The following is a 24,341-nucleotide window of genomic DNA, read 5'->3' on the forward strand; positions in this document are numbered from 1 at the left end:
TGAGGTTAGTATTTGTTTTACCCTCCAAATCTTCCCTGGATCAGGTTGGACTTTATACACTGACCGGTCATTTCATGCTGTTTGACATTGCTGATGTGCTGCCATCATCAGTAGATGACAGTTATAGTAATGCACTGCCTTGGTCTTACTCATAACCACAATGCCACCAGCTATGCGAATCCAGTCAAGTACATTTGCAACAATCCTATTCCTCTATAGTTGGAATATGTCTTGGATACCTGTCAATAAAAATATTAACTGTCTGAAACATTACTGACATAGCAACATCCTAAATTTTGTCAGCTCCTGGCATTTTTTTCCAAAATGGCTGGACCTGTAGCCATGATTCATATCTCATTTGGAAAAACCATCTTGCTCTGGAAAATTTAGAATGTAGGCATACATTTATGGTGCCATCTTCCTTTAAAACGCAATGTGTGCAGTTCTGTTTTGTAAAACAAGCACTCAACTATCCTGAGAGAGAATTTTCAATATCTGCGCACGATGCAATGGGGTTGATATCAATCTGTGCAGCCGTGAACCATTTTGCTCCATCATGTTCACTTTCAATTTTAACTGCTCCTGATTGTTCATACTGCGCTTCTTCAGAGGTTCAATAAGTAGAGATGCATCATCCATAAGATGCTATTCTACATCAACCTTAAAATTGCCAATCATGTCCAATCATTCTACAGATTTCCATCTTTGGTAAAGTGATTCAGTTGAATTACAATTGGTCAGTTCCATCAGAGTGGGTGGTTTTAATTTTGTCAATTGTGACAGAAATCTTTGTATACTGGCAGTCCTGCCACTGGGTAGATTTCAGGTAGCCAGGCTGATGCAATTCTGCCAATGTACAGAGTTTCTGATTTATTGTACATTGAACTCTTGCAGGCTCTACTATGGAGCATAACTTGCTGAGATACCTGATTATCAGAATGTGCAGTGGTAATACATTGTGAGTGGCTCCTGTATTGATTTTGGTTTTAGTGTTTTGTTCTGCCTTTCAGGACATATACTGTTGCTTGTAAAAGCTTCTGGTTGCCTTATATCATCAATACAGTGAGTGAGGTTAGCAGTGCAGAAAGCTTGGTCATCTTGTAAAATTTGCCTTTTGCATGGAAGTCTCTGAAACTCATCAAAGTGTATGCACATGTGCACCTTTGTAACACTTCTTTTGCAGTCAATGTTGTGTTGTTGTACCATCTTTTTAATCACCTATTTGTGTTCTGGATTCTGTCATGGCCTTTAGAGTCAGATTTCCTAGACATGCATGTCTAATATCCCTTGGTTTCACATGCTTCATCGGTATCTAGAAAATCTATTTTAGGCCTTTACAGTTTGGTGCGCTTCGCTGATCATAGCAATAATGTTGGCTGCTTGTAAAGTACGTAATTGTGGTTGTCCTGCTGCTATGTCTGGTCTCAACCAATGCCTTTGTTTTTCTGCAATAAATCTTTATTAAAGGCTTTACTTAGTGTGGAGGCAACAACAAACTCAGTGAGTCTCATTGGAAGATTACCTTTGAAAAGTCACACTTGTGCCCTTTGCTCCAGCATCCTCCAGCAAACTGGTCCATAGAGTCTTGAAGTTGTTGTTTATATGAAATGAGCTCAAGTCTGTTAATGCTGAAATTAAATCCTACCTTGAATTGGCCTTCAAATACATTCCAGACATTTTCTGGATCTTTCAGATCATTGCTAGGAAGGCTAGATGTGCTACTTGTGTAAAGTCCCTCCTGGCCAGTGGCATGTAAGATACTTAATGCTATTTCCTCAGTATTATCTGTTATCTATTCCTCAGTATTATCAGTGATCTATTTCTTGTTTTATAAAATAGAACTGCATACATTTTTTGAACAGTTGCAGTTTAGTAAAGGTTTTAATAAATGCCCATTCCACAGTGAGGCTTTTGCTATCCATTATCAGCACCACAAATATTGCACTGCACCCTTAAGTTGACTTGTGTAGTGGACATTTAAAAGTGCTTCTTTAAGACCCAGACTCTGCAATTGTTACGACTGATTGTTACTTTGCTATCAATTTCGGGAACAAAGCATGCTAGGCTTCCTGCTTACAAATGGTCTGCTGGTTTGTTTTATCTTTTAACTGAGGCCATGTTAGAAGTGTATTTTATCCTGAAAGAGCGTATACTCTAATCAAAAGAAATTAATACTGTCTTCTTGCTAGCGAAGAAGCTACGGAGCTAAAATGTTTTCATTACTTATAGAAACTGATGCTGCTGCTTGTCTCAGTTCTCTGTTATCCAAAGCTGTTGTCTAGTTGGCCCAAGAGTCTTTTATCTAGATGTCAACCTTTGCTACTCATGGTTTGAGTTTGCTCCCAGCAGGTATTTTACTGAATGTGGCAATGCTTATGGCATCTCCCTTAGCACAAACTGGGCATGGATATAGTAGTAGTGAAGAATCCAACAAATATTTATTACAAATAACTATTGTAACACAGTTCTGATGAAGAGTCATGGGACTTGAAATGTTAAATCTGCATTCTTCCCACAGATGCTGCCAGACCTGCTAAATTTCTCCAGCAATTTCTGCTTCTCTTTCATATTTCCAACATCAGCAGTTATTTGTTTTATGACAAGTGTCTATGTCCATTCATAGGTAGATTAAGTCAATTTCTACCTAACAGCTAACACTTACATATGAATAAAGAAAATCTATGCAATTAAAAGATTTATTTCCTCATTTTTCAGTAAAAATTAGAGCTGATATGCAGTCCCAAATTTCAAAACAAATTAAATCTAAATCTATATCCATGAATCTATATAATATGATTGACCATAATGGAAACAGAGCAAAGCACAAAGCAGGATTGCTGATTTAAATTTAGTCTAACCTGTTCATCTTAATGTATAAGTAATATATTTTAAAACATCAGTTAATAACTACTTAAGGGGAACTTCGTGTCATGTCTCACTGCAGCTCTGAGGTTGATGGGAGTCTATTAGTAAGTGGATTACAGCTTGGACCACAGATTAGAAAGATGGGACATCTCCCTCACATTTTGCCTTTATTGACTGGGGCTCAGTCCTAATTCCTTTGTACCATTCTCACCTCCACCCGAGTACGAACTAGATTTTTCCTCACCTCATTCATATTCCCAAATAACCTCAACCACCACCACCACCAACAAAATGTTTCGCAAACAATTGAGTTTATTTTCATAGGATTGCTTCCATGATGTTCAAAGCAGGCACAGTGAGGATAATTTGATGGAATTTGTCTGAGACTCATAAGAATCCCATTTGAAACATGGAACACCATCTGAAAATTAAACTGCAGTTCCTGTGACATGAAGAGTCCGCAATTTCCATTGCCATATAAAGTTCCTATATCCTGTGGGCATCTACACCATCAGTTGTAGGCCCCATCCAAAATGCCAGAAATCCGCTCATTAGTGAGAATGGACCAGTGTGTTCTACGCTTTAACTTTCCTTATGTGTAATTCCATTTTGAGGCAACCCTTGTTTAATTTTGTCAAGCTATAATTTAAAACTGCATCCCATGAATAATTCTCAGAAACATGATTATACAAAATTTGTCTGTGAAAGATCTGATGGAGAAGGCAATTAACTGCTATTACATGCTATGAGAATCACAGTAACAGCAGTAATGGCCTTAAAGATTTCCAATATAAGATTTCACACTGAGTTTCAATGCCTGACTTGTGATTTAAGTTATCCCACTATGAAATACACATATGCTATGCATTTCTGTGCACCATTAGTCACTAAATTCATCTGCCATTCATTGACACAAATCATCATTGCACTCCATTGAATTAATATCCCTGGGCACAGTTCCATCATTGCCATTTATATTTAATATTAGTGTGCTTGTGCTTTTTGAGACAATGAAGAGGAAAATAGCCTCACAAGTTGTTATCAAAAAATAAATATTGTGCTATTTCTCACATACAGAAGGAGAGTTAAATTTGAGAACCCTGTAAAATAAGTATAAAATACATGTTTAGCATGTGCCTGTTTATACAGATGCAGCCAATACATTGAGCGCTGAATTTTAATTTACTGCTTGTTCAACCAACAATACCCTTCCTGCTAGGGCTCTTGTGCAGTGGTAGTGACCCTATCTCTAAGCCAGAAGACCTGAATCAAAGTCCCAACTGCTCCAAGGTATGTAGTAATGAGTTTGAGTAGATTGATTAAAAATATCTACTCTTACTGTGCAATGGCTGCACCCAATATTGTGCAAGGTTGATGCTACATTAAAGCAGCCTGCACTTCTTAAAGGAGAGGTGCATGATGGATGCGAAAAATGGCCAATGTAATTTGGAATGCAGATGGTTGAAGGTGTGAGAGAGCACGCCGTGATCTTTTAACAGTGCAGTGCTTGTCTCAGTGTAGGATGTGGACAGAAGGAAGGACATCCTGTATGCATGGAGTGGGAGGTGGGTGGTGAGAGGGGTGTGGCAGGGAAATGCTCAAGGTACTCTAGACGTCAGCTCAGGAGACAGTGGGATGAAATGACCACACATTTCAATGCCCTCAGAGTAGCTTAAATTGCATGGATTCAAAGCGAGAATAATTCCTAACAGTCATGAGAGAAAATGAGGGAATTCATTTGCAATTGACCTGTTGTGCAAACAGCATAACTTACAGCACAATGGCCTCAATATAGAATTCACCAATTTCAAACTCTACCCATTCCCGGCCTCATCTCAAATCCAACCTTCCCTCTCATCCCCACTGCCTTGCCCGGACACAACCTGTCCATCTTCTATCTCTCCTATCTGGCCCACCTTGCCTACTGACCAGTCTCCACGACCCCTGACCTGCACCCACCTACCTTCCCCCAGCCCCACCCCCTTCCATTTATTTACCAGCTTCCTTCTCCCTCCCCAGTCCTGATGAATGGTGTAAACTCAAAACATCGACTTTCCTGCTCTTCTGATGCTGTCTGGCCTGCTGTGTTCCTCCAGCTTCACACTGTGTTGACTCTGACTCCAGCATCCGCAGTTCTTGCTATCTCCCAATGTAACAAGAACTGTGACAAACACTACATTGGACAAGCAGGCAGAAAGCTAGCCACCAGGATACATGAACATCAACTAGCCACAAAAAGACATGACCCACTATCACTAGTATCCTTACATACAGATGAGGAAGGACACCACTTTGATTGGGACAACACATCCATCCTAGGACAAGCCAAACAGAGACACGCATGAGAATTCCTAGAAGCATGGCATTCCAACTGGAACTCCATCAGCAAACACATTGATTTGGAGCCCATCTACCACCCTCTGAGAAAAAGAACAGGAAATGACCTCACCAATGCAGGAAATGACAGCGCCAACCCAAGGAAACCTAAACACATAAATAGAAAGTGGGACATAACACCAGTGCTTCACCGGAGGCTCACTGATGTTACCTAGAATGGTGATGAAACGTCTGAAAACGAACTTTCCAGCTCAGCGAGCAAACTTACATCCAGTACCTCAACCTCAGCTACAAATCTTCTCAAACTCGCTAAGGTAGGACTTATACAGTGAATGGTAAGGTCCTGAGGAGTGTTGTGTAACAGAAGGACCTAGGAGTACAGTACATAATTTGTTGAAAGCGGCATCACAGGCATTGAGTATAGGAGTTGGGTCGCCATGTTACAGTTGTATACGTAATTGGTGAGGCTGCACTTCGAGTATTGCGTACAATTTTGGTCACTGTTGTAGGAAAGACATGGTTAAACTGAAACGTGTGCAAAAATATACGTTGTCAGCACTAGTAGGTCTGAGTTATAGGGAGAGGTTGGTAAGGTTTGTTCTTTGGAATGTAGGAGAAAGAGCAGTGGCATTATTGAGGTGAATAAAATCACGAGAGGCATAGATAGGATGAATGCGTATCATCTTTTTCCAAGGGTTGGGGAATTGAAAACGAGAGGGCATAGGTTTAAGGTGAGAGGGGAAGTTCTAAGAAAGACCCAAGGGGCAACCTCTTCATAGTGGTGTATACATGGAATGGGCTGCCAGAGAAAATGGTTTCGGCAGGTACAATAGCAACATTTAAAAAGCAATTGGACATGTACTTGGATGGAAAGGGTTAGAGGGATATGGACCATGCGAGCAACTGAAACTAGTTGAGTGGGCATAGACCAGCATGGACCAGTTTGGACCACTTTGGACTGAAAGGCCTGTCGCCAAGTTGTGTTACTGCATGACTCTAAAACTCTAATAGATGGTCAGCCTGCGTCAGATTGCCAATACCATAGTTACCTTTGCAGCCGAACAGTTTCTACCACAATGGTAACATTGCTAACTCAGACTGCCAGCACACTGGTTCAGAATGGTAGGGAAGGTGTGGTTTCTCGGGGGTCACAGTCATCTTCCCTGTAACTGATGACTAGAATGGATGATGAGACCTGGGAGAATGATATTAGTTTGATGCAATACACATATGCCATCCTTTAATGGATACCAACATTCCTGCTCCCAGCTCTGACTCTTTGCTCGTGCTGTACCTGTTAGCAGTCAGTCCCAACTGCCAATGCTCAAACCTAGGTGATTCAATCCTCTAGGTATGTACATTTTTTTTTGTGTTTTTTATTGCCGTGCTATCAGAAGGGGAATAATACAATGGCAATAAATGGTACATAAGGAAGGAGATTATTGGTGATTGTGGAGGTACAGTTGATATTACAGATATTTCTGCTATAATGCATGTTTCGCTAACACAAATTAGTTGTAACACGACAGATAAATAGTGGACGCTGTTCGTATAATGGAAACTTTCTGCTGTAGAGTATAGAGACTTCCTATTATGAATTCTCTATAATGCAATTTTCTACAGGGCAAGTTCACATAAGGATGCCACTATTGCGTTTATAGGAGAAATGTCTGGATGCAAAGGCAATACATACAACAAAAGTTATAGAGTCATACAAAATGGAAACAGACCCTTCAGTCCAACTAGCCCATTGCCAACTATGTTCCCAAACTAAACTAGGCACACTTGACTGCATTTGGCCCATTTTCCTCCAAACCTTTCCTACTCGTACTTATGGATCGATTTGATTGATTTATGGTCATGTGTACCAAAATGCAGTGCAAAATTTTGTTTACAAGCGGTACAGGCAGATCACAGAAAACAAAGGATGTACAAAAGATCAAAAAGACTTGGAGACGTACAGGTTACATTGTAGGTTACATTATTTGAGGCTAGGGTCCGTTCAACCATCTGATAATCACCAGAAAGATGGCTGTTCCTGAACCACCTTATGCATGTGTTCAGGCTTCTGTATCTTCTGCCCAATGGGAGAGGTTATAGGAAGTCATTACTAGGGTGTGGTAGATCTTTGGTGATGTTGGCCACCTTTCCGCAGCAGCAAGCCATGTAAATGGAGCCCATTGATGGAAGGTTGGCTTCCATGATAGTCTGGGCTGTGCACACCATCTTCTGTAGTCTCTTCTGGTCCTGGGCAGAGGCGTTGCCATACCAGGCCATGATGCACCCAGACAGTATGCTTTCAATGGTGCATCTCTAGAAGTTAGTGAGGGTTCTTATGGACATGCCACATTTCCTGAACTTCCTGAGGAAGAAGAGGCATTGTTGTGCCTTCTTGACTGTCACGTGTGGGAAATCCAGTACAGGTTGTTGGTTATTGTCATTCCAAGGAATTTGATGCTGTTCACCTCTGAACCTCAGTTCTGTCGTTGTAGATATGGCCATGTTCTTCTCCATCCTTTCTGAAGTTGATGATCAGTTCCTTAGTTTTACGAACATTGAGAGACAGACCGTTTCCATTGCATCACTTCATCAAACCCTCTATCTCCCTTCTGTATTTTGACTTGTCATTGTTAGATATCTGTCTCACTATGCTGGTGTTGTCAGTGAATCTGTAGATGGCATTCGTTTGTAATTTGGCGACACAGTCATGGGTGTACAAGGAGTACCGTAGGGGGCTAAGGACGTATCCTTGGGGAGCTCCAGTGTTGAGTGTTATTGTCGAGGAGGTGCATTTACCTATCCTCACTGATTACGGGCTATGGGTCAGAAAGCTGAAGGTCCAATTGCAGAGGGTGGAGCCAAAACCAAGGTCACGGCACTTTTGAGATCAGTCTGGAAGGGATAATGGTGCTGAAGGAGGAGCTGTCGCCAACGAACTGGAATCTGACGCAGATTTGTTTGTTGCCCGGATGTTCCAGGGATGATGGTACGGCTGGGGATGTGACATTCTCTGTGGACCTGTCATGTCATTAGGCAAAGCGAAGGGGATCAAGGCATGTTGGGAGACTAAAATTCATATATGCCATGACCAGCTTCTTGAAGCACTTCATGATTATCCAGATGTCTTTTAAACATTGTAACCGTACCCCTACATCCATCAGTTCCTCTGGCAGAGCATTCCTCACATGAACCACTGTCTGTGTAAAACCAATTTCCCCACATGTCCTTTTTAAATCATTTTCCTCGAATGCTAAATATATGCCTCTTAGCTTTGAATTCCCCCACGTTAAAGAAGAGGATTTTGCTATTCACCTTATCTATGCCCCTCATGATTTTATAAACCTCTATAAGGCCACCCTCGACCTCCTATGTTCCAGTGAAGAAAGTCCCAGCCTATCTAGCCTATTTTTATAACCCAAACCCTCCATTCCTGGCAATGTTCTGGTAAATCTTTTCTGAAGCCTGTCCAGTTTAATCATATCCTTTGTTTAGCAGGATGACCAGAACTGCATACAGTACTGAATGAGAGGCCTCCCCAACATTCTGTTCAACCTCAATATTTTTTACACAGAGAGTAGTCCATGTATGGAATGGACTGCCAGAGGAAGTGGTGGATGCATGTACAGTTACAATGTTTAAAAGTCATTTGGACAAGTACATGAATAGGAATGGTTTAGAGGGATATGAGCCAAATGTAGGCAGATGAGACTAGTTTGGTTTGAAACATTCAGAGTGGCCTAGTTGAACTGAAGGTCTGTTTCCATGTTGAATGACTCTCCAACTCGTGGTGTTTCCCTCAATCGTGAAATAAGAACACAAGTTCCAGAAGTACCTAACAAACTTTGAAGGCCCATTGTTTACCTTGATGGGTCCTAAAACAATGCGCCATAACTTCTGAGTTTCTCAAGCTTTTTCTGTTTTATTTCAAATTTCTGGCATCTGCAGTATTTTGCTTTTATGGAAGGTAAACAAACATCCATTAATAGTGTACAAGTATTTCCCACAAGCAGAAATAACCATGGCCACTTTTCTCTAAGACTTGGAAGTAGAGCAGTATTCCTTCAGTGGATGACCATTTATTTTGTCTGACATCCTGTTTAGCCATGTGTGTATTTTTTTTTAATTTTAAAGTTTATTTTTCCTTTTATCTCCAATGTCTGTTTATAGACCTTATCTTTTGGCAACTGATGTTTCTTGCCAATTGTGTATAAAAGGACAGACCCAATGGTAGACCCTTCCACTTCCGTATGAATCCAAGAAAATCATCTTGTGGCTTACTTACTATTAAGTTCTGTATGGACAGTTGTTTCAGATGTGGATCATGAGTTCACACCTTATTAGGCCTAGAAATGTCTTGTGCCAGAGCTTGTTCTAGAATCATACATTTGGCAGAGCAAACAAACCACACTGTCCTGTATACATTTTAGGATGGTCATAAATGCAGACAATTTGTGCCAGTCCATCATTCACATCAACACAAAGGGAGCTCACTGTTACATGCCCAAGGGCTTTAAAAAAAATTGCTGCATCTGTTCTTGTGTTGTAACTACCAATAGTTCAGCACTGATATGTAAAGCAGCAATTTCTTGTCAAAAGGACTGTATTAATGATGTAATTTATTGTTTTGACATGAAATTTAGCAGAGTCCAGAAAGGGAATAATGATACTGTGGTGTCTCATTCCTGCAGGTTTTTAAATCAATCCAAGCTATTTTAAAAAAATAGATTTCAAAAATAAAGTATATACCTTCTCCCAATATTTCATTTCCTCTTTGCCCCTGATTCATACTATTCTCCATTGTTTGTCCTGTTTCTTCTTCTATTTTCAAATTTCAAGATCTCAGATGCCCCACTGACCTCAGTTTGTGATTACCAATTCCAGCAACTTACAGAGCAAAACTAATTGACCTGAAGGATGAGGGAATATTTCCAAATCACATCGTTTGCTGCAAAATTTGCCACTCCAGCAATTTTTCGCCCATTAAAATGTATAAATTGGTTGAATGATAATTTCACAACATTCTTCGTAGTTATGAATACGCATTACTGCTATTATTTTACAACTGACTGCATTTATAGCTTTCGTAAATCACCTTGTGAGTCATATTATAACTGACAAGATCGTTTTACTAATTACCTGAACTTTGAAAGGATGAAATGAAAAGTACACAGAGTTACTTCATCAAAGCAATTTCAACTACAACACCATAGGGTAGACAAAATTAACCTGCAATAAATACTAGAAAAAATCAACTGTAACTCTATTTCCATTGTCTTCTGTCCAATGTAAACATGGTATTACTATAACACCAAAAGAATTTCTGCAGCTGTTGTTGTTCCTGAGTAAAATCAGCACATACCTTCATTTGCAGCTGACACAAAACTTGGTAGAATTGTAAATTGTGGGGAGAACAACGTGGTACTTTAAAAAGGTTATTGACAAGTTGGTGGAGTGGCAGATGACCTTTGAGTGAGGAGAAGTGTGATGTGATGCACCTTGGTAGGAAGAACATGGAAAGACAATATAAAATAGGGGATGTAATTCTCAAGGTGCTGCAGGACAGAATGATCTGAGTGTATATTTACACAGATCATTGAGGATGTTAGGACAAGTGGAGAGAGCAAGTAATAAAGCATTCAATATTCTTGTCTTTTGTTAGCGGCAGAGAGTACAAGAGCAAGTAAGTGATGTTGTGAACTTCGACAGGGCAATTGTCAAACTTCAGCTGTCCTTGTATTATATTATGTACAGATTTGGGTGCCAGATTATAGAAAAGATGTGAATGCATTAGAAAGAATGCAATAGATTAACAAGCATGGTTCCATGAGTGAGAAACTTCAGTACTGTGACAGGTTGAAGTAGTTGGATCTGTTCTCCGTGGAGAGAAGAAGGCTAACAGCAAATTTCATAGAGACATTCAAATTTGTGAGCAGACTGGATAGAGTAGAGAAAGAGAAGTTCTTCTCACTTGTAAAAGGAATGGGAACAAGTGCACATAGATTAAAGTGATGTGCAGCTGATACAAGCATGATGTGTTTAAAAAAAACCTTTCACTCAGACAGTTGTTAGGGTGTGGAATGCAGTGCCCACAAGTGAAATGGTGGCAGCTTCAGTTCAGGCACTCAAAAGGGCATTGAATGATTATTTGGATGCAAATAGTTTGCAAGGATATGGGAAGAAAGCAGTTAACAATGCTTGTTTGGAGAGCCAGTAAAGACATGGAGAGCCAAATGGCTTCTTTCTGCACCATAACAGTTTTATGATTCTGTGTATGTGGTGAGCAATAGTTAACCTAGTCTATGGTAGATATTGCCCAAGTGAGATATTAAATCTACACTTGAGAAATTCTTTTGTCAGTTCAAGTTATTAAGGGTTGTATGGCAACGACACCAATATGAGGTTAGGCCATAGATCCTGTTTATCTTTGTAATGTGACTTATTATTTACAATTTCTCAACCGATTAAGTTCAGCAGCATGGTGACAATTCAGGAGTTTTAAGGGGATGTTACAAACTAGAGAGGTCATAGTCATACAGATTATCCAAGCATAATCCATGCCAACCATGTTCCTAAAATAAACTAGTCGCTCTGGCTTGCATTTGGCCCATAGCCCTCCAAACCTTTCATATTCATGAACTTCTCCAAATGTCTTTTAATTGTTGTAACTGTGCCTGCATCCACCACTTGCTCTGGCAATTCATTCCACACATGAACCACGCTCTATGTAGAAAAGAATTTCCCCTCATCTCCTTTTTTAAAATGTTCTCTTCTCACCTTAAAAATAGGTCCTCTGGTTTTGAACTCACCCACACGAGTAAAAAGACCCTTGCTATTCTCAATATCTACGCCCCTCATGATTTCAAAAACCCCTATAGGGTCAACCCCTCAATTGCCTGTGCTCCAGTGAAAATGTCCAAGCCTATTTTCATAGCTCAAACTCTCTGTTCCTGGCAGCATCCTGGTAAGTCTTTTCTGAATCCTCTCCAACTTAATAGTATCCTTCCTATAGCAGCAATACCAGAACAACACACAGTACTCCAAAAGAGGCCTCGCCAACGTTCTGTACAACTCAGTATGACATCCCAACTCCTATACTCAAAGGTCTGAGCAACAAAGACAAGCATGCTAAATACCTCCTTAACTGCCCTGTGTGTCTTTGATGTAAATTTCAAAGAATTAAGTACCTGAACCCCCTAGATCTCTTTGTTTAACAATACTATCAGGGCCCTACCATTATAAGCCTCTTCCTTGTTTGTTTTATGAAAATGCAACACCTCACTTTTATCCCAATTAAACTCCATCTGCCATTCCTCCGCCCACTGACCCAATTGATCAAGTTTTCTTTGTAATCTTAGAGAACCTTTTTCACTGTCCACTATACCATCAATTTGGTGTCATCCACACACTTATTAACTATGCCTCCTATATTCTCATCCAAATCATTTAGATAAATGACAACAAAAGTGGATCCAATACTGATCCCTGTGGAACACCACTGGTCATAGGCTTGTGTTCCAAAAAAAATCCTCCATCACCACCCTCTGTCTCCTAACGTAAAGCCAATTTTGTATCCATTTGGCAAGGTCACCCTGGATCCCACGTGATCTAACTATACTAATTAGTCTATCATATGGACCTCTGTCAAAGGCTTTATTAAAGTCCATGTAAACAATGCCTACCACTCTGCCTTCATCAATCATTTTGGTTACTCCCTCTAAAAACTCAATCAAGTTTGTGAGACATGAAATTCCCTTGCACAAAACAATGCTAACTGTACAGTAATCAATCTCTGTCCCACCAAATGCATTTAAATCCGATCTTCCAGAGTCACTTCCAACAAACTTATTTACCACCATTGTCAGGCTCACAGGTCTATAATTCCCAGGCTTCATTAGCCACTGTCCAGTCCTCCAGCACCTCACCCTTGGCTATAGATGATATAAATTTTTCAGCTAGGGGCCCCACAGTTTCTTCCCTAACTTCTCACAATATCCTGGGATACACTTAATCAGGTCCCGGAGATTTATCCACTTTTATGTTTTCTAAGACCTCCACATGCTGTACTGTAACGTGAACTGTTTTCAAAACGTTAATATTTATTTCACCAAAGTCTCAAGCCTCCATTTCTTTTCCACAGTAAAAACAGCTGCAAAATATACATCCAGTATCTCTCCCATTTCCTGAGGTTCAACACATCGATGGCCTTGTTGATCTTTGAGGGGCCTGCGGCACGGTAGCCCACTGGTTAGCTGGGTTTGATTCCACCCTCGGGCAACTGTCTGTGTGGAGTTTGTACGTTCTCTCCGTGTCTACATGGGTTTCCTCTGGGTAGTCCAGTTTCTCCCACAGTCCACAAATGTGCAAAGTCAGTGGATTGGCCATGCTAAATAGCACATAGTGTTCAGAGATGTGTAGGTTAGGTGCATTAGCCACAGGAAATGCAGGATTGCAGGAATAGGTAAGGGGTGTAGGTCTGGGTGGGATTCTCTTCGGAGGATCAGTGTGGATTTGTTGGGCTGAATGGCCTGTTCCAACTCTGTAGGGATTCTGTGACTGTTTCTAAGTGTTCTATAGCTCTTAATGTACTTGCAGATGGAATAAGTATAGAAAGTGCTAGGCAACACGGTGAGTCACAGTGGCTCAGTGGTTAGGACTGCTGCCTCACAGCACCAGGGATCCAGGGCAACTGTCTGTGCGGAGTTTGCACATTCTCCCCATATCTGTACAGATTTCCTCTGGGTGTGCTAGTTTCCTCCCACAGTCCAAAGACGTGCAGGTTAGGTGGTCTGGCCATGCCAAATTGCCCACAGTGTTCAGGGCTGTGTAGGTTAGGTAGATTAGCCATGGGACATGCAGGGTTACAGGGATAGTTTAGGGGGTTAAATCAGGGTGGAATGCTGTTTGGAGATTCAGTATAGACCCATTGGACTGAATGGCCTGCTTCACACTGTAGGGATTCTACGAGAAAGTCAATGGGTCTGGCAGCATCTGTGGAGACAGAACCAGGAATAATGCTTTAAGGGTATTATGACTCTTCTTCAGACTGAAAGGGATTGGAAATTATAATCTTTATGCTGTTGACAGAGGGCGAAGATGAGTGAATGGAACAGATTGTGAGAGTGCCCAGAGCAACAGAGAAGTGGAATGCTAATGTTGATAAAGGAGAGATAGAGACATTACATGGGAAATGAAGGTGTGAAAAAGAGAAAATGGGTCTGTTCTGCTGAGAGATATATTAGGCAAATGTATAGGGATAAATGTTTCCAATTTCCAGCATCTGCTGTATTTTGCTTTTAATTGAAATGTAATGGTCTCTAGAATTGAGAGCAGAAGATCAGGAAGTGGTAGAATGGAATGTACGCTCTCAAAGGCTGCACCACAGGGCCATGGGTTGTTCCAAAATGCTTTCCATCTGATATGGGGCCAAGCTTGTCAATCAGCAATCCTAAAACGCGAAATGAGTACACACAGCAGAATTAAAACTCTGTGGCAAGAAGGGAAACCCAAGCTTCTGCTTCCCACCTCTGTCAGTGCAAGTCCAATATTTCAGGATGATGAGGATTCCTCAGGACTGGAGCAAGTTCTGCCACACTTTCTCACTTTATTCACTTACGCTGTCACTCTGTATTTTAGACTGATGTTACTCTTAACAAATATAGTGGGTATCTGTGGAACCTCTATCCCAGGTTTGTCTTTTGACTGGCCATAAATGTGTAAAATCTGATTTCAGCTATGGGCTGATTCTGGCAGGGCTGTGTTTATTACCCATAGATTTTCCATTAAATAATTGTGTGGTGCAGTCTTAGCCAAATGTAACAATCTAATGGAAGAAGCCATTACTTAAACTGCAGGTCAGTTTATAGAAACTGTCATTTAGATTTCTGGAAACTCTGAATTTAAAGCTTATTAAAAATAAATAGCATGACATCTAAGTTTAGACTAAATACAGATAAGGAATAAGTTTAGCCTTCGAGCTGAATAACTCACTGAAAATTTGAACTGATATTTACTATGAAAAGGATGGTTGTACATTTGAAGTGATGAGTTGATAATCATAGATTTGTGTGTGTCTCAAACTGAACTTAAACCTCCTTTGGTATGTTTTAATATTGTTAAATTCAGCTAAGATGAAATTACACTATTATTAACAGGTTAAAATTTTCATTTGTTACTTTGTTGAGTTGCCTGTTTTCTCTGCAATTACTAGTACAATCTTATATTAAAATTGGAGATTTAGTCTGGTAATCCATTTGCTGATCTCTGTAAATGCTAATTGAAAATGATGTTCTTCTACAAAAGCACTTTGTCAGCAGGTCATGTGAACATTGCATGGACTTCACAGCTACAGCCCTTGCTCATTTTCCCAAGTGCACTTGGTGACCACATATTGTTCATGCCTGAGCAATTGAATTGAGTATTGTACCTTGTCTTCAGCCAGGGATTTCTGCTATTAGCTCAGTTATAAGGTGGATCTTTTTTATGTTTTATGCTCCCATAACAACATACACCTATACAGTGGGTTGATAGCAGCTGCACAAATATTGGTTGCTGTTTCTCTGAATGACTGGCATGACTTCAAGAGCTTCCAGTTGATATTACAAGTTTCTTTGAAAGGCACAATGGCATTGTGGTGAATGGAATGTGTTTGGGACTGCATTGGCTCCACTTAGTTAAACTGGACATAAGTATCCTTAACCATGTCCTCAATTGGTATTTAGCTGCACATCCACAATTTCTGTGGAGTTTCTGCAGGCCTGGGCAATGGGGCAGCATTTGGCAGCAGAGTAAATTAGGGTGACTGTTGCAATGTGAAATATTGTGGCTTGCTCCTCTGTGCTATTCCAATGAGTTTCTAGACTATTGCCATAGTATTTATTTTTTGGCTGGGTTTGATGATACAACATCAACAGCTGAGAGTCCCGGAAAGAATGAGAGCAAATTGCTTTCGATGGGAACCATGAGTAAGCTCCCTTGCACAGGAAGAAACACTGAATACTCTCCCCATGTTCCCCAAGGTGTTGTCCTTCAAATGAAACTGTCTCTGGATTGAGGTTAAGGCATCACATCTAGAAGAAACATTGCAGTAAGGACAGCTCATTGGCTACCGTCCGACTTGTGTTTACGCCTGTGTCAGTAGTACTATGCCATGTGATCAGAACAATATTTGGGGACAGAAGCAGAAAATGGCTGATGTGAGCACTAGCCCTTTGGAAAACCATCATTCCATGCTAGGGTAAATTGGCCTTGTCATCATGATAAATGCAGAGCCTCCAATTACTTATTAAGGTCATGGTGTCATGATTGTTAATGACACACTAATAAAACTGGCAGAGTCACAGCATTTCCATAGTGCAGAGGGAAGCCATTCAACCCATTGTGTCTGCAGTGGCTATCTGCAAGAGCATCATGAGTCAATGCTGTGTTTCCACCCTTTCTCCATATCTTGTTAGTCCTATTCACATAAACATTTAATGTCTTCTTAAATGCCACAATTTGACCTGTCTCCTATCAAACTTCTAGGCATCCACTGTGTGAAAACATTCCCTCACATTATATTTGCTACTTTTGAAAACCACTTATAATCTTTGCTGAATCACTTGATCATTTTATGTGTGGCACCTGTTTCTTGTGACATTGCTGTGGCTTTTGAGAGATTATTTTGTCCTTATTTTTTGAAGAGAGGTTGTAAGGCAGAGCCAGAGGCTACTGTAGACCGACAGAGTAAACAGCTTGTGACGACTTGGGTTTTTTTTAAAGTTGAGCCAATGGAAGCAACCTGAATGTAGCCAGCTCTCGCAGGCCAGGCTTTTTTTTTAGCTTTTAGGTTTAGCTTTAGGCAGAGGCTATTGGGGTGTCAAAAGAGTTGAAAGCTTCAGTGAACATTTTGTGGCTGTTACTCTGTCTGAATTTCTCTTGACTATTTTTTTGCCCTGGCTTGGAGAACTGGCTCAAAGACAAGGTTTAAAAAGACAAAACGATTCAAGGGAGGGATGCTGTGAGCACTAGGTGGGCCCAAAGTGAGTGAGCACTAAAAGAGCAAGGAAGTATGCTGGCCATGCAGCCTGCTCCAGTTCAGGATCAGGATATGCATCCCTGAGCTGAAAGTGTGCTTGATCCAGCATTACATTGATTGTTACCAACGTTAAATTCCAGAAGTGCAATGTAAGTGGAAATGTGCCATAAGAGTACTTACAGGCTGGCATGTGTCAAATGCCAGTGGCCATGGATCTGGGGGGCATTTGCCAGCACCCATGGAGCATGCCCTGAGATAGTAATATTGCATGGTGATCAACACAGAGGCCCTTTGCAGCCAGTAGTGAGCTGAAGGTGCTAGGCTCCTTCTCTAACTAATATGTTGAGAATTCTTGACATCTACTTGCAGACAACAGGCAGAACAGTAGAAAGCTACATATTAATGAGGTGAGATCTGTAGTTAGCAAGCAAATAACCCCCCTTAATAAGTAAACCACCACTGCTTAGTGAGCATCTCACCTCAACACCTAGGATGTAGTTAAAAATGATTCCCAATGTTACTATTGGCCTTTTCTGGAGTTCTCTTGTAGTCACTACATTTCTCATCATAGCCCACATTGTTCAGACCACAGCAAGATTCTCATTATTCTGCGATGAACTGTAGGCTAAAAACTGTGAGAAAGACTTTAATGCTCAGCTTTTTGTTCATTATATCTGCTTCTGAGAAGAGGAAATGATTGCTATTAAGAAAGTGATTGAAACTGATTAAAAGAAGGCAAAAAGCTATACTAACAGTTTTATACCATTAAGAGAACAGTCAGATGTAGCTTTTCTGTCAAATGTGCGAACAAGCATTCCAAGCAAAATATTTATAATATCTAACTGTGGCTTCTACTGGTTTATCTATATCAAAGTGTTTGACTGCATTTCTCTATTTGGACAAAACATTTATTTTTGAAAATAGTGAAGATTGTTTTAATAGTTTTCATTAAAATTTGTGGGATTTTTTCACATTGAGTAAGTGATGCCTTGACTAAAACATGCCCTCATTTGTCCATTTTGTATTTTGCAGTTAAAACAAACTGAAGGAGTCATGGTGATCAATGACAATGGACTGGCTGGAATCTCAAATTAAGTGTTACCTTGAGCAACAACAGAAGAAAAGATGTACAATATATTAAGACTGATAGTCTGTCTTATGTGGGAGCTACTTCATTTTTGTTGGAGATTACATTTGTGACCTGCAAGGGAGAAACTTTCATCGGATTTAAATTCTATCTAATTTGTATGCTTGTTGGATTTCCATGGCCATAACTGTGGAACAATTTTTTAAAACATGTATTCTCAGTAGTTTAAACGTAACAAAATCACATGTATCTCTTTTACATCTAGCCCATGAGAAATTAATGTGGCTCTATAAAGGAATCTTAACAGAAATTATACTCGTATAGTATTGGGATAAAGTTATTTTGATATCAGCATGTTTTAATTGTCAAACCTTGTTTTTAGGTTTGAGTGATGTTTGAAATTGTAATGTGGTCTTGGCTTTACATGTGTTACAGCAATTGCATGATCTGACTGATCATGTACAAATTACACCTCATTTTGTTTCGTTGAATGGGAAGTGTGAGTTACATTAAATGAGCCAGTGAATTTAAAAGTATATGTTTGCATTAACAACACATAGCAAGCAGATTCAGGGGCCATATTATTAATAAAACATTATTATTGAATTTAAGGACTAATTTTAAAGTAATCTGCCGATAAGGAAACCCTCAGGAAGGAGCAAAATGCTAGTTTTACATCTTCCACAATATTACTCTCCTTCAATTCCATGGACAGTACAATCAGGCAACATTGTATCTGACTCCATCAGCTTACTGACAGATGGGCTACGTTGCCCCAAACATTTAATATGAATGCCTATAAGTAAATTCTGACTTAAGGCATTGAACCAGATTTTCTAGGACAGTTTTGGAGAGGGTGGAGTGCAGGAATTGTAGCAGGGAGCCACTTCAATACTTCCCTTTTAGGATTTCCCTTTTGGGATGATTGTGGAAAATAGCTATGTATGAAAGGAACATGGCAATAAAAAGGAAACACCACCCCCAACATGTTTCCTGTCGTTAACCCCAAAAATCTCAATCCTTTTGAATTCCAAAACAGAGGTTAAAAAAATTATAAAGAAATTATAAAGCAAGTGTTGTTCATAATAGTGAATGATTGCAGGAATTTTAGTTTTGACTCTTTGGCCAGCACTGAGCCTCACTATGCTGTGATTTTAGTTGCAGTGATTGTAACGAGGTCAGCCAGGTGAACCTCATGGAATATGAGTTCCCTGATTGGGGCTGTTAATCTGGTCCAACCAGGAAATCCTGGCTGACAGATAAAAATGGGTGTGACAAACATCCTGTTCACTCTGAGAGCTGGCTCTGAGGGAGCTTGATCAGTGACAAGGAATCTCCACGTGTAAATAAAGGGTGACTTGGTGACAGGACACCAGCCTCTGTGGAGTTATTTCATCAGTCATATTTATTTTCCTCTCCTACTGCAGAAGATTCTTCCCATAGGTTTACATCTCTGCTAAGTGCATCAATAAGCATGTTTTTTGCAGAGGCTGAGTACTGCAGAAGAAATATGATACAGGAAGGTTTTAACATTATTTACGTTAACATTCAATTTTGCTTTTATTTCATTTTATTTTAATAAAGTAAATCATTTTTGAAGGTAGCCTTAATAGTATGGCAGAAGTAAATCATTTCAATAAAAGAAATGTTTTACGATTTCAACGATTACTTGTTATGGCTGAAGGAAGGGTCAAACATTTAACAATCAGTTTTCCTTCTCTCGTCTCAACAATGTCAGACATTGCCTGCTACCTTCACAGATTCAAGGATGTTGTATATGAAAAGACAGAAAAGCAAATTACTTATTGTTAAAAATAAACTTTGAGACATCAGTCAGCAACTACATTCCCCAAATTACTACAAGGTACGATAAAGTGTTTTACGCTTTCACTACGTGGCATTTCTCAATCTAAGCATAAGATTTCTAGCTCTGGTATGTTTTGAGAAAAACTTCATGAACAGGAAAAATCGTTCAAACCAAAAATATCCATTAGCTTTTAGTCATAAAAGCTTGTATAGAATATCATCCCAGGTTTCCTTATATGCAGTGGATTTTCCATTGCATATGGTGATAAACAGGGGTGTCACTAGATGAGATTTTGTTCAAATTTTATATGCTTTTTGTTACCTGTTGTGAATGTATATGGATTACAATAAAATCCTGCGGCAAATGTTTAGCTGCTAGCCAATAATACGTAGCTAGTGTTCTTTTTTAGTTGGTGATGAAACTGTCTATCAAATTGCAAAACAAATTAGAACAGAAATTTTGTTCCAGTGGATATGGGAATTTTCCCATTAAGCAATATACTTCACTGCATTTGAAATAAAAAGGAAGTGAAAACTGAAGGTACAGAAACAGAAATAAAAATGTTAACAATTTACAGCAGTTTGATCAGCACCTGAGGGAATTAGATTACTGCTCTGATAAAATAGCGCAATATCTTCTAATTTAGAAAATCATTTAAATGGCATTTTATTTTGTATTTTCTGTTCTTGACCTGCAACATATCTTATAGCACCTATTATTTTCCTTGATTAGCTTGAAGACCTGAACTTATAAAACTTTTAAAATTGAGGGGGAAAAAAATGATATTTTAATGTAAGGTGAGTTATTAAGAACTCACAATAATACTAAGGAAAATTAAAATGTCAAGTCTTTGGCATGAGCAGGACATAAATATGTCCTTATTTCATTTTTACTTATCCATTAAACAAATTATGTTTTGCAGCTATAATCCATGATTTTGATGATGAGTGTGAAGCTAGGAAATGTCAGGATAATAATGATAGATTAACACAAGACAGTGAGGAAAAGACATAAATAGTACTTTCAGCCACTCAAATTTACCATGATACAGTAAGGGAAGCTTTGTCAAAAAGAAAATGAGAACCATTTTCATCTCCCTTGTAGAAAAAACTAGCTTAGACCTGTCATAAGCTGACTGCTCATTTTAGATTTGATTGATATGGAAGACTGGTCAGACTCCAAATAGAGTTGCATGTATATTTTGTTCACTAATTCATTCTATTGCAATTCCTTATGCTATTCCCCTGTTGTTTTGTATCATCCTTGTTCATGAATAACTTAAATTCTCATGAAATTCAGTGTTTGAGAAAATAAAAGTAATTGTTGAATTCATCAATAATAATTGGAGCTTTCAAAGAAGTAAATGAAGAAAGATGTGAAATTTTAAGATCATGGTTGAAGCAGCGCAGGCTGTTAAAATATTCTTGACAGAGTTAAAAGTTATTTTCGAAAATGTTTTTGTAGAAAGGCTTAACGCATTCAAACCAAATTCTCTCTCTTTTTATAAGGAAGGCATTAGCTGGCTTAATATAAATAGGCTAATTCCTTCATTTAAACAGTATACAATGAAATTTAACAAAATCACCTTAAGTGTTCACACACTAAGACCAGTGGAAGTAATTTCTAAACTATACAGAAAGGCAGAAAAAATGCCTCACTGATACCCAGCACTGATAACCACAGATTAATTCTTTATAAACTGTTCATTAATTAGCAAACAATTTTATGTGGGTTATGGAGACAAGAACATCTAAGATAGGCATTGTCTTTCTGTTAGATTCTTCAGATCAGAAATGGAACTCACAAAAGTAATTAAAAGATCTTGCCATGTTTTAGTTTATCCTGGCTGCATTTGCATGAATAGAAATGCTTTAACATGTGGATTTGCTCCTATGGTTGGTCCAGTCTGAAGGCAAGTATTCCTACTGACTTTCCTACAAATCTGCAAACATTTCTTTAAAAATTCCTGCACTGTTTAATAATCACTATTGTACAAATTTTCATTTCTTGTGATTTAAATTTCACTATGTTTGTGGATAAAACATATGATTGTTTAGCTGAAACATTTGTTGTATTAAAAGAAATTGAGACAATTTTATGATCATTGAAAACTAGTGCTAATTTGATTTTTTTTGGTGATTCAAAAGTGATGGCTTATGGTTAATGATTGAGGAACCCTTCAGGATATTCTTCAATTCATTGGCTTTTGATCTGTACCCACAGTTTTTAAACATCTGAACTTTTGTATTGATAAGGACAGAGTATTAAATAAAAGAATATGAACAAATATGATGGTATTACACCTTCATTGATAGCCTAGAATTTAACAAATCTCAGCTTGCTTGCTTCAGTTCAGCATCTTCAGGAATGACAAGCTGTACCACAGAATACAAAAATCAGAATAATGCAAATATTATAACATTGTCACTAATATTTGCTGAAAATGAACATATTATTTCAGTGGGAAAATGGTACTTTCTTAGGGTGATTTTTAAATTATAAGCTGTGGTTGTATTCTTCCAACTAGTGTCAAAGAGTGGGAGAGTGAGGAACTTTTAGTCCTAAATAAGTGCAATAACTCTAGGAAGGAAGAGCAAACACATGGCTGACTCATCAAGAAAGAACAAATACAGACATAATTCAGTGTGTAATGAATTTAATACGTTGATTCCATCATACTGTATTAATCTGTAATCTACATTTGTTAGTATCACTAAGATTATATTTTTGCTGCACTTACTCATCTTGTACTAATATTTAATAGATAAAGCAATGCAGAGCCAAGTAGCATGAATTCCAAGATTACAGCATTGTCTTCGTGTTGCGCCCTTTTCAGCAATGAAGAAATCTTCCACATGTGGTTTAATCTTAGTTGCAAGATATCAGCAGCACTACAAGATTAGTTCTTAAATTTAAAATATTGGTTGTAAAATTCAACTTTAGAAAGAACACAAAACTGGCACTAACACATTTGTCATTGATTAAAGCTCCAATTTAATTTTTGGGAATCTGACTGAGTTAATACTTTTGCAATGATTCATATAGAAACATTGAAGATAGGAACAGAAGGATGTCTTTCGGCCCTTTGAGCCTGACCCACCATTCCATATGACAGAGGCTGATCATCCAACTCAGTGCCCTGCTCTCACTTTCACCGTATTTCCTTTGATCCCATTAGCCCTCAAAACCATCTAACTCCTTCTTGAAAATGTTGAATATATTGACTGCAACTGTTTTCTGCAGCAGGGAATTGTGAAAGATGACCATTCCCCAGGTAAAGACGTTTCTCCTCAATTCAATATATTACACTTTTGTGTAATGTACCTTTAAGAAGTAAATGTGCCGGTGAATATTTTGGGAAAAAAAGATTAATTGGCTTCCTGATTATGACACCAATAGGTTCCAAAAATATGTATGTAACTTTCCATTTCCAATGTGTAGTCTCTGGGGTCCCAGTACAACCAGGGTTATTGTGAGCGGGTTGGTGGATATGCACCTTGGGAATAGTAACTATGTTCATGGGCTTCAGATGAAGTGCAGCTGCTGGTGATTGCAATTCTAGAACTGAAATGATTAGTTGAACACTGAGAACTCCAATAAAACAATCTGAGTTGGAAAGACAGCAAGATTGCACAAGGTCCCACATTCGTATGGGAAGTAATGTGAGTATTTGTAATCATATGAGGTATAACTTTTGTGTATCAACTATTGAAAGTGAAATTGACATTTTTATTGGAAATATCCTTTGCCTGTTAATAAATATTTGAAATACATTGATTTATTTCAGTTGGGGAGTTGAACAAATTTTATCTACAGGTATCCTGTTATAAAGTCATACAGCATTGAAACAAACTCTTCGGTCCAACTAGTCGATGCGAACCATGTTCCCAAACTAAACATGGGTTTCCTTTCTTTTTAAAATATTCTTGGTCTCCACAGAGATCATTAAACCATGTCTGTGACTGCAATGCTATACGGCACATGTTGACTGAAATTGCACATCTTATGCCTTTGGGGTATTTGGGAATAAAGCCATTGAACGACCTCCTTAGTCCTATTATGACTTTCAGGTAAGTGTATAATTGAGCCATGTCACACCGGTGACAAGGTTGTTCTCAAATGCATTATTATTGTTAAAGTATTGGGAAAATCTCAGCAATTTGAAAAAATGTGTAGAGATCTTGAATCCTTCAAACTTGGCACAATGAACTTAGGACTCAGGTAAGTTTTTA

General features: G+C 38.9%; 1 protein-coding gene across 5 annotated transcripts in view; it reads left to right on the top strand.

The window, feature by feature from the left end:
• The window catches only part of LOC125452014 (RNA-binding Raly-like protein), a 797,454-nt gene extending 775,058 nt beyond the window's left edge, over positions 1–22,396 (top strand). For all 5 annotated transcript variants that reach the window (XM_048529893.2, XM_048529894.2, XM_048529892.2 and 2 more), the window contains one exon: positions 18,248–22,396. The gene's annotated coding sequence lies outside the window, so the exon portion shown is untranslated. The remainder of the gene's footprint in view (positions 1–18,247) is intronic.
• Positions 22,397–24,341: the final 1,945 nt, after the last annotated feature.

This window comes from Stegostoma tigrinum, chromosome 5 (assembly GCF_030684315.1).
Source record: "Stegostoma tigrinum isolate sSteTig4 chromosome 5, sSteTig4.hap1, whole genome shotgun sequence".
NCBI lineage: Eukaryota > Metazoa > Chordata > Chondrichthyes > Orectolobiformes > Stegostomatidae > Stegostoma > Stegostoma tigrinum.